The sequence below is a fragment of the Podarcis melisellensis genome, assembly GCF_964234715.1.
Source record: "Podarcis melisellensis genome assembly, chromosome: 17".
Classification (NCBI taxonomy): Eukaryota; Metazoa; Chordata; class Lepidosauria; order Squamata; family Lacertidae; genus Podarcis; species Podarcis melisellensis.
In genome coordinates, this window is record NC_138534.1 from 38,481,146 (window position 1) to 38,493,127 (window position 11,982).

The window sequence follows — 11,982 nt, forward strand, 5'->3', positions numbered from 1 at the left end:
TGTTTAAAATAAAACCATCGTCATTTTCAAAATAATAAAAACCCATCATTATAATGAAAATTATGTTTCCTCATAACAATAATAAAACCCATTATTATCATCATCATCATCTGGCTTTTTTTTTTAAAGCACTTAAGAAAATGAGGAGGGCATACTGGATCAGGCCAATGAATTGCCTAGTCACTTATGACAGCCCTTTCCTGAACTCCAGAACCCGTTACTGATTTCTTCAGTATTCCATGCTCAACATCAAAAAAACAAAGATCATGGCCACTGGTCCCATCACCTCCTGGCAAATAGAAGGGGAAGAAATGGAGGCAGTGGGAGATTTCACTTTCTTGGGCTCCATGATCACTGCAGATGGTGACAGCAGCCAAGAAATTAAAAGACGCCTGCTCCTTGGGAGAAAGGCAATGGCAAACCTGGACAGCATCTTAAAAAGCAGAGACATCACCTTGCCAACAAAGGTCCCTATAGTAAAAGCTATGGTTTTCCCAGTAGTGATGTATGGAAGTGAGAGCTGGACCATAAAGAAGGCTGAATAATGGATGCTTTTGGATTCTGGTGCTGAAGGAGACTCTTGAGAGTCCCATGGACTGCAAGAAGATCAGACCTATCTATTCTGAAGGAAATCAGTCCTGAGTGCTCACTGGAAGGACAGATCCTGAAGCTGAGTCTCCAAGACTTTGGCCACCTCAGGAGAAGAGAAGACTCCCTGGAAAAGACCCTGTTGGGAAAGATGGAGGGCACAAGGAGGAGGGGACGACAGAGGACAAGATGGTGGGACAGTGTTCTCGAAGCTACAAACATGAGTCTGACCAAACTGTGGGAGACAGTGGAAGACAGAAGTGCCTGGCGTGCTCTGGTCCAGGGGGTCACGAAGAGTCGGACACAACTAAACGACTAAACAACAACAGTATTATTATAACACCCCAATCTCAGCAGACTTCTGGTGCGGGGGGGAGGGGAGGGAGGGAGATCACTCTTGCCAGAGCTCTGAGATAACTACTTGAGGAGGGCTTTTAAAGTTAGGCAGAGGAGGACCAAGGTTGTCTGGTGGAGGGTGCAAAAAATAAGGATCCCTCCACCTTTAAGAGAAGGTTAAGCCATGCTATGTTCAGGGGCCCTGTCTGTGCATCTGATTGCCATCCAAAGTCAGCATCAAATTAGGCTGAATGACTAGGTTGCTCACTCTGTGCTACTGGCTAAGAAGACTTGCTGTACCAGCAGAACACGAAATACTGAATGTTGCCACCACAGATGATAGGCTTGCACAACATCCTACTGGTGTATCTATTCTGATGGGAACAACTCTGTCAACAGAACAGCCAGAACAGGGCAAGGATGTCAGTGGGATGTGGGGAACGTGGGAGGGGAACAGAGTTATTCCCAGTTTTATCTTCCTTCAGGGTCCTCCTATGTCTCCAACAATGGTGGAACTGTACACAACAACAGAACTGCAACATTCAACCCCCTCCTATAAAACTCAATGGAAGAGGGGGGCACCAGCCATCTGTTCTGCTCACGCCCCCATTTTGAGTATAGGATATGGCAGAACTCTGAGCCCCGTCACAGCACACCAACACCCCTATTTAAACCCCACACAGGGTACCCATAATAACTCAGGTGACCCAGTGCGCAGCATGGGGCTGTATTTCTTCTAGTTTCATATGCATACAAAGAAGAACTCGGGGGATGGGAAACGGGGCAGCCCACAGGAGCAAGGAAAAACAAGAAAGTGCTTTGCAGGAACAGCAAATTCCTAAAACTCTCATGGGCAGGGGTACCAACTTGAATAAAATATGGGGGGCACGTAAGCCCCACCCACATAATAAATTGCATGACACGGTGCATACACACGATTTGAGTGGCAGTGCCTATCAACTTGTGGGGGGGGGAGGTGTTGGCCACCTCAAATATTTTATTGGAGGAGGTGAAGACCCCTTGGCCCCTAGGAATTGGCTCCTATGCTCACGGGTTGAAATATACTCAGAGTCGCAAAGTGATTTCATGCTCTTTATTCAGCTCATAGTGGTGAGGAGGAATGAATGAAAGTCCCCTCAAAGTATCTGCTTTATATACATTATTTACACAAAGGGCTGCACATGATTGGCTAATTCTGGAATTCTACTGTAAGCCAATCAGGTTGTGGATTCACTTCTATCTGGAGCATGATTGGGTGGTTCCTGCTAACCAATCATACTGCTGCATTGTTCTAGGACCAATCAGACTGCTGCATTCTGAATCCTATTGTTCTAGGACCAATCAGACTGCTGCCTTTTGGAGCCTATTGTTCTAGGACCAATCAGACTGCTGCAGTTTGGATCCTATTCAACTCAGTACATAACACGGGTATTCCACCAATGGTTGCCGTTGGGATCTCAAATTTCAGCAGCGCTCTGTGCAGCACTAAAATTACGCCCCCCCCCCAAATCTCAACAGCACTGTTGTGGTGTCCCCTGCAGCGAGGTGCCCAGTGTGGCCGAACCAGTCGCGCTACCCTAAAACTGCCTCTCACCCCACAGGGGTAAGCAAGGCAAAGCCGAATCCGTGTTACAGCTGCTGCAACTGTCTCCCACGCCCCTCACTGCAATTCTTTGCCATTGGTGAAAATTGCAACTTTGCTTAGACTGTATCACTCCAGCACGCCGTCTCCCTGTGATAGCCGAGAGCTGTGTCTCTCACGCAGATAAGCTGGCAAAGGCCAAGCACTCCAAATATCTAGTTATATGAGCATGTTTGCCTCACAGGAACACGGCTCAGGACACGAAGCAGAACAAACTGTCACTTCATGCTGCATTCCACTGCAACCCCTTCAGGGGGATGTGGGTAAGTATTGCCTTAGTTACGGCAGGCAGTTTCTCTCTCTCTCTCTCTCTCTCTCTCTCTCTCTCTCTCTCTCTCTCACACACACACACACACACACACACACAGAGTGGTAGCGCTAACATATCCCACAACCATAAGAATATCCTAGGAACCAGACTGCTGACTCAAACCAAAGGCCCCTCAAAGGGTGGGCAAACCCAAAACAGAACAGGAGCACAATAGCTGTCTCCCCACTCAAATTGGTATTGGTTCTCAAACTTTTTTCTCTGGTCCACACTTCCAGAATAAAATTTTACTTGTGCCTCACCGAATTTTTTATGGATACATTGAAAAAGAAGGAGAAACAACTCCTAGCAGGGCTTGATTAGTAACACAGAACACAACTGCTTCATAATTTGATCACGGGACGTCCAGAAAGTATAATGCAATGCAGCTACATGAGAACATGAGTCACCCCTCCCCCCAATACAATTATGAACGAGCCTGTAACATATGTACCTTAAGCACGTACACAAACTCAATGAGAGGTGTGAGCTTGTTTTTTTCGGGTAATTTCATTTTTGTGGGGTCTGATTTGAGACAAACAAACTCCCATCTCCTCATCAACGCAAAGCAGCCTCTCTCTTTTCTGATCGTTCTTTTTGATAATAATAATAATGCCTTTATTGTCAATGTACAACCTGTGTACAATGAAATTAACTGAGCCTCGCCCCCACAAACACTCAATCTCATTGCACTCTGTGTGCTTGTCGCACAACACACCAACCCCAAAAGTCAGTTGCACTATATTATTTTCCTTTCAGCAGCCTAACAGCCCACGGATAGAAACTGTTTTTTAGCCTGTTGGTACAACTGATTACGGGACGTGGGTGGCGCTGTGGGTTAAACTACAGAGCCTAGGGCTTGCCAATCAGAAGGTCGGCGGTTCAAATCGGGTGAGCTCCCATTGCTCGGTCCCTGCTCCTGCCAACCTAGCAGTTAGAAAGCACATCAGTGCAAATAGATAATTAGGTACCGCTCCGGCGGGAAGGTAAATGGCGTTTCCGTGCACTGCTCTGGTTCGCCAGAAGCGGCTTAGTCATGCTGGCCACATGACCCAGAAGCTGTATGCAGACTTCCTCGGCCAATAAAGCGAGATGAGCGCCGCAACCCCAGAGTCGGCCACGACTGAACTTAATGTTCAGGGGTCCCTTTACCTTTACCTTACAACTGATTATACTTCTATATCTCCTGCCCGAAGGTAGAGGATTAAAGAGGTGCTGGCCGGGGTGTGAAATTCCCCCCCCCCCCCGCTCTCCTAAGGCATCTATCCCTTGCGATTTGCCAAGGCTGAAAATCACCGTTCATAAGAATGTGTCATGGAGAACTGTAGAAGAATAGCCAATGCTATTCTCCAGCACTGCAGTTTGAACGGCAATTCTGCATCACAACCAGGATTGTCTGCAGATACTCTTGCTCTTATTTTGAAATCTACCCATATTCTGCAATTAACAAAAAAAATGTTAACACTAGACTACGCTGAAATGTTTAAATGTTTCTTTGATTGTCCTTGAATCTTCCTGCCACACTCGCCACCCTCTCCTGCCACACCAGTGCGCGCGCCACATCCTTTGACAACCACTCATTAAGAGGCTGAATAATAATAACAAATTTTATTTATACCCCGCCCTCCCTGGCCAGAGCCGGGCTCAGGGCGCCTAACACCAATAAAATTTCAGTAAAAACACAATAAGAAAAAAAAAATTAAATGCAATTTAAAATGCAGCCTCATTTTAAAAATCAAAACCATAAGGGGAGGGAAACATAAGGGTCAGACTGAGTCCAGAGCAAAGGTTTGCTGAAGGGAATGCGTAATATCCATCAGAAGCTTTATTCTCCACAAATTGTTGAGATCATATTGACTAAGAAAGAAGAGAAGACATTTCTGGAGGAAGCAGGTCCATGATAGGACAAGGGTGGGGGATAGCTTTCAGCCAGGGGGCTACTTTCCCTTGTTGCCAGCAGTGTCTGGGTTCAAAGGCAGAAGTCAGTATAGCAATGCATGTGACAATTATCTTTCTTCACTAGGTTACATTCCAGCAATGCAAATGTCACCGACCCCTACACACACAGATATACGTACATCCAGCCAACCTGGCAAGCGAGAGGCATTATTACAATTCAAGGACACATTCCAGCCGGGCAAAAGCGTTCAAGGAAGGTGCTGAGAAGCAGCAATGATGGTCTGGCAGGGCTGGCCCACCCATGAAGCAAGGTGAGGTGACCCCCTAGGGCGGCAGGATCCACAGGGGCAGATCCAGCCTCCAAGAAACACATCGCCTGCTGCCGCTGCCAAAATATATCGAGCTGGCCCTGGCGTGTGACCTGGGAATAGCCCCAAAAGCCAAACAAAGAAGCCAGGAGTCTTGTGTTTTCTCATTTCTTCAGTCTCAGATGCAGAGAAGCCCCTACCGGAATTCACAGCCTGACTACTGCCAGTTTCAGAAACTTGCACAAAACGAATTTGTCTTGAGATGCATTTTGGAGACCTTCACCCCGGCTTCCCCAGAGGGGGATGCAGTGAAATCTGGTGAGAAGCCGTGGGGATGGGATTTGGGAAGCAAATCCTGCGTAAGTGACCATACAGGAGTTTGGGGCGGAATGGCCCATTCCAGTTAAAATCAAAGCCTGAGCCTGGAGCAGCAGTGTGCGGTCAGTGGACTAGGCTAGTTTCCCTAATGTTTCCCTGGCACCTCCTTCCCAAATTTCAGGAAGCTTCTTCCTGGCACAGGGAGGGAGGCACCATGCCCACATGCTTGACCATTCGCATGACGTCGCCTCCCCCCAATCATGTCCTCAAGCTGCTGCCTCTGCCCCTAACTGTCCCCCTACGAAAAATTTCACCGCGTGCCAATGCTACATGTCCACTCACATCGCTCCATCCCTCACTTAAGCAAGCAAGACGAATGGTCCAATGATACATTCCAACTAATCAAACCTTGGAAGGACTGCTCCAGTCCCCGACTCCAGGCCTGAACTTTTTCGTAGGGAAACAGTTTGCAAACGTGATGTGGGAGTGATGTCACACACCTCCCTCCCTAAGTCAGGCAGAAGTTTCCCGGGCTTTGAGAAGGAAGCACCAGGGGAACATCTAAGAGACTAGCTTACTCCCCTAGTCCACTGATCACACGCCACTGTCCCACGAGAACTGCCACATCTTTTGCACTACCGACTTGGTCAGCAGTCCCCTGCTGACTATAGCCCTCTAATGTTGCCATGGGGGAATGTGGCCTCTGGTTTGGAAAAGGCTCCCTGCCCCATCCTACATGCAGAGGTGGCTCACCTGGTAGCACAAAGTGGCCACACTCACTTCCTGTCAGGTGTGATGCCTTCAATTGCCTGCCTTATGGCTCCCTTCCTGTATGGTTGCTCTGCAGGCTATCTTGCTTCCAACTAGATGCGTTTGTCTTGGCTCTCGTAGCTGCGTTATGCGCATCTGCCGGTGTCCAATGGATGGTGTGGTATGTCAACAACATTGTGGGCATCAGCAGCCCTGGCCTCGTAGGGATTGGACTCTGGGGCACCTGTTCTCTGCATGGAGATACCATCAAGAAGATAAACGTACTGTGCACAGAACTAGCTGATCACGAGTCCTTCTCCTCCGAAATGATTATTGCTCAGGGTTTTGTGCCATTAGCCTCCATTGCGAATGTGCTCAGTTTTTTGGATGCCCTGTATAATGTAAACACAAAGGCTTCATCTTTACTCTCTTCCTTCCACCCCTATTGGAGCCATTCTGGACTTAGCTGCAGGAACATTCGTGTTCAGTTTCCCGAAATATGTCTTCCATCCTAGCGAAGGAAGGAAGATCCCTGAAGTTTTGGGGTCGCCGCTCCTTCCATAAGAGCAATGCATTGGAGCTTCTATTTATGTGGGGCAGTTTGCTGCTGGTACACACAGCTCTGAAGCAGAACGCTTGTTCTTGGTGAAAAGTATTTCTGGAGATTCAGGGAAATAGACTCTTCCAAGGAAGCAATGGCCACTGACCCAGAAAACAGCATGGAAATTGAGAGCCCAACCCTGAGGCTAAATTGTAGGCCATGTGGATCTGCTGTGAAACTTGAGTTCAAAGACCACTCCACTACTTCAGGGAGATATAAAAGGCATATGAAAACGGAATCTATGCCAAGCTCAGTTCTGTGGCTATGGGATGGCTCCAATCCTGGATATTACAGTATCCAATTTGTTGCTCTTACGTACATTCCATTCAAATTATTGTTTTATTCCTGTTGTATCCTACCCTGGGTTCTTCAACTGGACTCTAGTAATCAAGGGCTTTTTCCAGTTCTTCCTTACTTGCGTCTGACCTAAAAGATCTGAAAAGACTGGAGCTCGTCTGAGTCGGTAACTGTAGCAACTGGAGCTCCTTTCAGTTCCTTGGCAGTTAGAATGCAGCTTGTTTTGAACATTCACAACAGCACAAATCATAACTCCAGGCTACTGGCTGTTTGGAACGTTCAGCAACCAGAATTTTCAGGGGAACTCAGTTTTCTCCTTTACCAAGGCAGACTGTATTTTTTAAAAAAATCTTTATTGTCACCAATACAACTTGTATACAGTGAGATTACACGAGCAACCCCTACTCAGCTCTCTTATTCTTAATTCCCATCGTTTACTGACGCACACCCACCAAACCCGAAATTCAGTTGCCCTGTTGTTATCTTTTCATTCAGCAGCCCAACAGCCCACGGATAGAAGCTGTTCTTTACCCTGTTGGTGCGTCTAATCCTGCTTCTATATATTCTGCCCGAGGGCAGGAGATCAAGAAAGTGCCGGCCAGGGTGTGAATCATCCCTGAGAATTTTCCTCACTCTCCTGAGGCAACATTCTTCTGCTATTTCATCCAGTGGATTCATGGGACAGCCCATAATATCTTGTGCTGTATTCACCACCCTCTGTAGGCACTTCCTATCAGTTGATGTCAAACCAGCGTACCACACCCTGATGCAGTAGGAAAGGACACTTTCTATTGTTGACCAGTAGAAGGAGATCATCAAATGTTGATTGACATTGTTCTTTTGTTTGAATAAACATTCACAAACTCTTTATTGTAATATATAGATAGATAATTTGAGGATCTTTACAATTTTACAACATGCAGACAGAAAGATGTGTTGAGAAACCAGAGAAAGGAGCTGAGGGAAGTCCGGCGGGCGGGGGGAGGTTGGGTTTTTTGTTTAGGGGGGAGGGGGAAAATGGAGGGGGGAACAATGGGGATGATGTGTTTTTGTTAAAATTATTGTGTTGAAATTTCTAATAAAATTTCTTTTTTTAAAAAAAAAAAAGACATCATTCTTTTGCAATACTCTGAGGAGATGGAGTCTCTGTGTATATATATATTTAGAGAAACTGGAATTTTATGTATTTCAGCCATTTACATACCACTTATAAGAGGCAGTATGCTGCGAGAGTCCAGACAACCTGAACTAGTTGGGAGGAAAGGAGGGGCTGCTAATGGGATTTTCAGGGCACCCCACCCCCACACCCCTACTCTTTACCTTCCAAGCGCTTGCCTGGAATGCAGGAATTCAAATGGTGCAGGCTTCCCGGCAGCCAAGATGTAGTCGATGGGCAAAGCTTCAGTACTAGGGGTTGGGTTTATCATCATCATAATTATTATTACAAGTGATTTATCAATCTCCTTCTCAACCACTGTCCCAAGGCGACTTGCACATGAGTTGCTGACCGTGCATCTGCTAAAAACACAGCAGCGCTGGTGGAAACAAAGGCGGTGACCAGTGACTGTGTAGAGAGAATTAATATTCCTCAGTTCCAAAGAAGTAGTCTTATCTGGTAGCTAGGACAGCAACCAATCACCTTGGGGAAAACTCCGACTCAAAGATCACCACCACAAATTGGCTGCATGGTCTTAAGCAAGAAATTATCTTCAGAAATCTCCACACCTCTGCCAGATTGCACTATGGAGATAATAATTTGCCTGTCTTCTCAGAGTTGTTAAGAATCAAAAGGTTTGGGCCCCTTCCCTACAAGAAATGACTGGAGAATATGAAGACTTTTTATTGTTTTATTTTGTTGGCTCATGGAGGAGGGGAAGGAGTGACATGACAGAAACTTATAAAATTACGAGTGATGTGGAGAAATAAATGTTTTCCTCTTATCTTCCAGCACTCAAGCTCAGGCTATATATACACCATGCATTTAAAGCACTTTACTTGGCCTGATCCATCAATACTACTGAATAAAATTGCTGTAATTCAGAGTGGTGTTCAAATCCCACGGAGACAATAAAATAGCACTGAACAGAAAGACTGGGAGAGAGTGTACTGGGGGTGAGGGTGGGAATCAACATTTTAATTTGTGCTAAACACTTATGCATTTAAGCCCTAATACATGAATATATCATTTTTTAAAAATAGATCAAAAGGTACGCTGTGATGATAGTGCTGATACTGAATTTGTGTTACAATGTAGCTACATGTAAAAATAAATCTTTAAAAATAGATGGAAGAGTAGGACTAGTGCATTCCGTACCTGTTCTGCTGTTCTGTTCTCTCTCCCCCACAAAACCCCCCCAACTTTTCTACAGTCTGAAAAGGGGCTCAAATAAAATAAAAGGCAGGCAGTAATTGGATTATAATATATAAAAAAGTGAGTTGATAAAACTTGCCAACTCTGGAGTAACCACCAAGGGTAGAATTCAACGCCGGTGCTATTACAAATGTTCCACCAACAAGGTTCTTGAGGTGCCTCCTGCTCCTAGTATGGGAGCACCTGTAGTTATGGAACATAAATTCAATCCTGGCATTTGTCAGAGAAAAGCAAACCCTTTTGTTAAGGTAAAGGTAAAGGTACCCCGACCGTTAGGTCCAGTCGCGGACAACTCTGGAGTTGCGTGCTCATCTCACTCTATAGGCCGAGGGAGCTGGCGTTTGTCCGCAGACAGCTTCCGGGTCATGTGGCCAGCATGACTAAGCCGCTTCTGGCGAACCAGAGCAGTGCACAGAAACGCCGTTTACCTTCCCGCCACAGTGGTACCTATTGATCCACTTGCACTTTGACATGCTTTTGAACTGCTAGGTTGGCAGGAGCTGGGACCAAGAAATGGGAGCTCACCCCGTCGCAGGGATTTGAACCACCGACCTTCTGATCAGCAAGTCCCAGGCTCTGTGGCTTAACCCACAGCGCCACCCACGTCCCAACCCTTTTGTTACCTTTGACTCAAATCTCTTTCTCCCTCCAGCTCTTGTACTCTGTGCTTGGGGGTTGCAAACAGATTTCAACAAGCTCTTAACCTTGTTAGCTGAAATTCGGTGAACTTGGGGCAGTGGACCATGCTGAGAGAGAGTTGGTCTCCAAAGTCATTTGGGCAATTGAGATGGTGCCCTTTAAGTTGTGATATGCTGCCCCCTGCTGCCCTTATATATGTGGAGCTGGAGATTGATGTTTCACAGGGTTAGGCAGTCTGTAGCTATCCAGATGTTGCTTGTCTATAAATCCCACCTGAGCCAAGATAATAATAATAATAATAATAATAATAATAATAATAATAATAATAATATACCCCACCAATCTGGCTGGGTTTTCCCAGACACTCTGGGAGGCTCCCAACAGAATGTTAAAAGCCTGATAAAAGATCAAACATTAAAACTTCCCTAAACAGGGCTGCCTTCAGATGTCTTCTAAAAGTCAGATAGTTGTTTATTTCCTTGACATCTGATGGGAAAGAGTTCCACAGGGCAGGTGCCACTACCGAGAAGGCCCTGATTCCCTGTAGCTTCACTTCTCACAGTGAGGGAACCGCCAAAAGGCCCTTGGAGCTGGACCTCAGTGTCTGGGCTGAACGATGGGAGTAGAGGTGTGTCGCGCATGTCTGGGGGGGGGCCGGCTGTGATGGTACCCCCCTCCCCGATGGTGCCGGGGGTGGTACACTCCCCCCGCCCACCGTTCCTCCACCAGTGACAGCGAGTGAGTGAGCAAGTTGGCAGGTGGGTGGTGGCAGGTGCAAGTGGGCCCATGATGGGGGTTGTAATGTGGGAGGAGCACCCCAAATTGCCCCCCAAAACATTGGAGGATGTGATAATCCGCTGACACTCCATTCTATCACTGTTTCCTGTAGAAATGAGGAAAAGGCATTCACTCTGCTTTCTTCCATATGTTTCGGAGGCATTGTTAGACTGCTACTAATCTCTGGCTAAATTTCATTTCCACGTCTACCTAACAATGCATTTCAGCATAACTGTTTTGCCCTGCTATCAGTTCTATCAGCCATGAAATTTCCAGCAATTTAAAAAGAGAGCAATTAAGTAATAGTTTCTACAGCATCGCAGAAGAAGCAGAACTATGTTAAACCACATCAAAGGGGAGACCTTTGCTGACTGAAAGCTGCCATTCTAAACACGCTTTCTCTGGAGAAACTACCTCTGAAAGGAACATAATTTACTTCTGAGTCAACATGCTGAAAACCTATCACATTACCAGTTACAACTTAGTAATATTCACCCATTTTTTGGCTTAGCTGTGTGGCTGTAGCATTGTGAAAAAGCTAAACGTGGTGTAATATAGAAACACAACTGCAGTTCCATTTCCAGGTCATCATAAAAAAGACTGGTGCTTCGGCTGCACAAAAGGACTTTGGAATGGAAGCCCCTATCTGTTGTAGAAAAAAGAAAATGGTGGCGTCCTACCATACCCTCCAACATTTTGCTGATGAAAATAGGGACATCCTAAGGAACGCAGGTGGTGCTGTGAATTAAACCACAGAGCCTAGGACTTGCTGATCAGAAGGTCAGCAGTTCAAATCCCTGTGATGGAATGAGCTCCCATTGTTCGGTCCCTGCTCCTGCCAACCTAGCAGTTCGAAAGCACGTCAAAGTGCAAGTAGATAAATAGGTACCACTCTGGCGGGAAGGTAAATGGCGTTCCTGTGCACTGCTCTGGTTCGCCAGAAGTGACTTAGTCCTGCTGGTCACATGACCCGGAAGCTGTACGCTGGCTCCCTGATCAATAAAGCGAGATGAGTACCGCAACCCCAAAGTTGGTCACAACTGGACCTAATGGTCAGGGGTCCCTTTACCTTTACCTAAGGAAAAGTGGGACATTCCAGGATCAAATCAGCAACTAGAACGGCTTCTGTAAATCCAGGACTGCCCCTGG

The 11,982-nt window shown here is 46.3% G+C and overlaps 1 long non-coding RNA gene across 1 annotated transcript in view; it reads right to left on the reverse strand.

The window, feature by feature from the left end:
• The window catches only part of LOC309360446, a 359,212-nt gene that overhangs the window by 201,764 nt on the left and 145,466 nt on the right, over nt 1-11,982 (reverse strand). The window contains exon 2 of the long non-coding RNA XR_014164157.1: nt 727-895. This is a non-coding gene — a long non-coding RNA (uncharacterized lncRNA). The remainder of the gene's footprint in view (nt 1-726; nt 896-11,982) is intronic.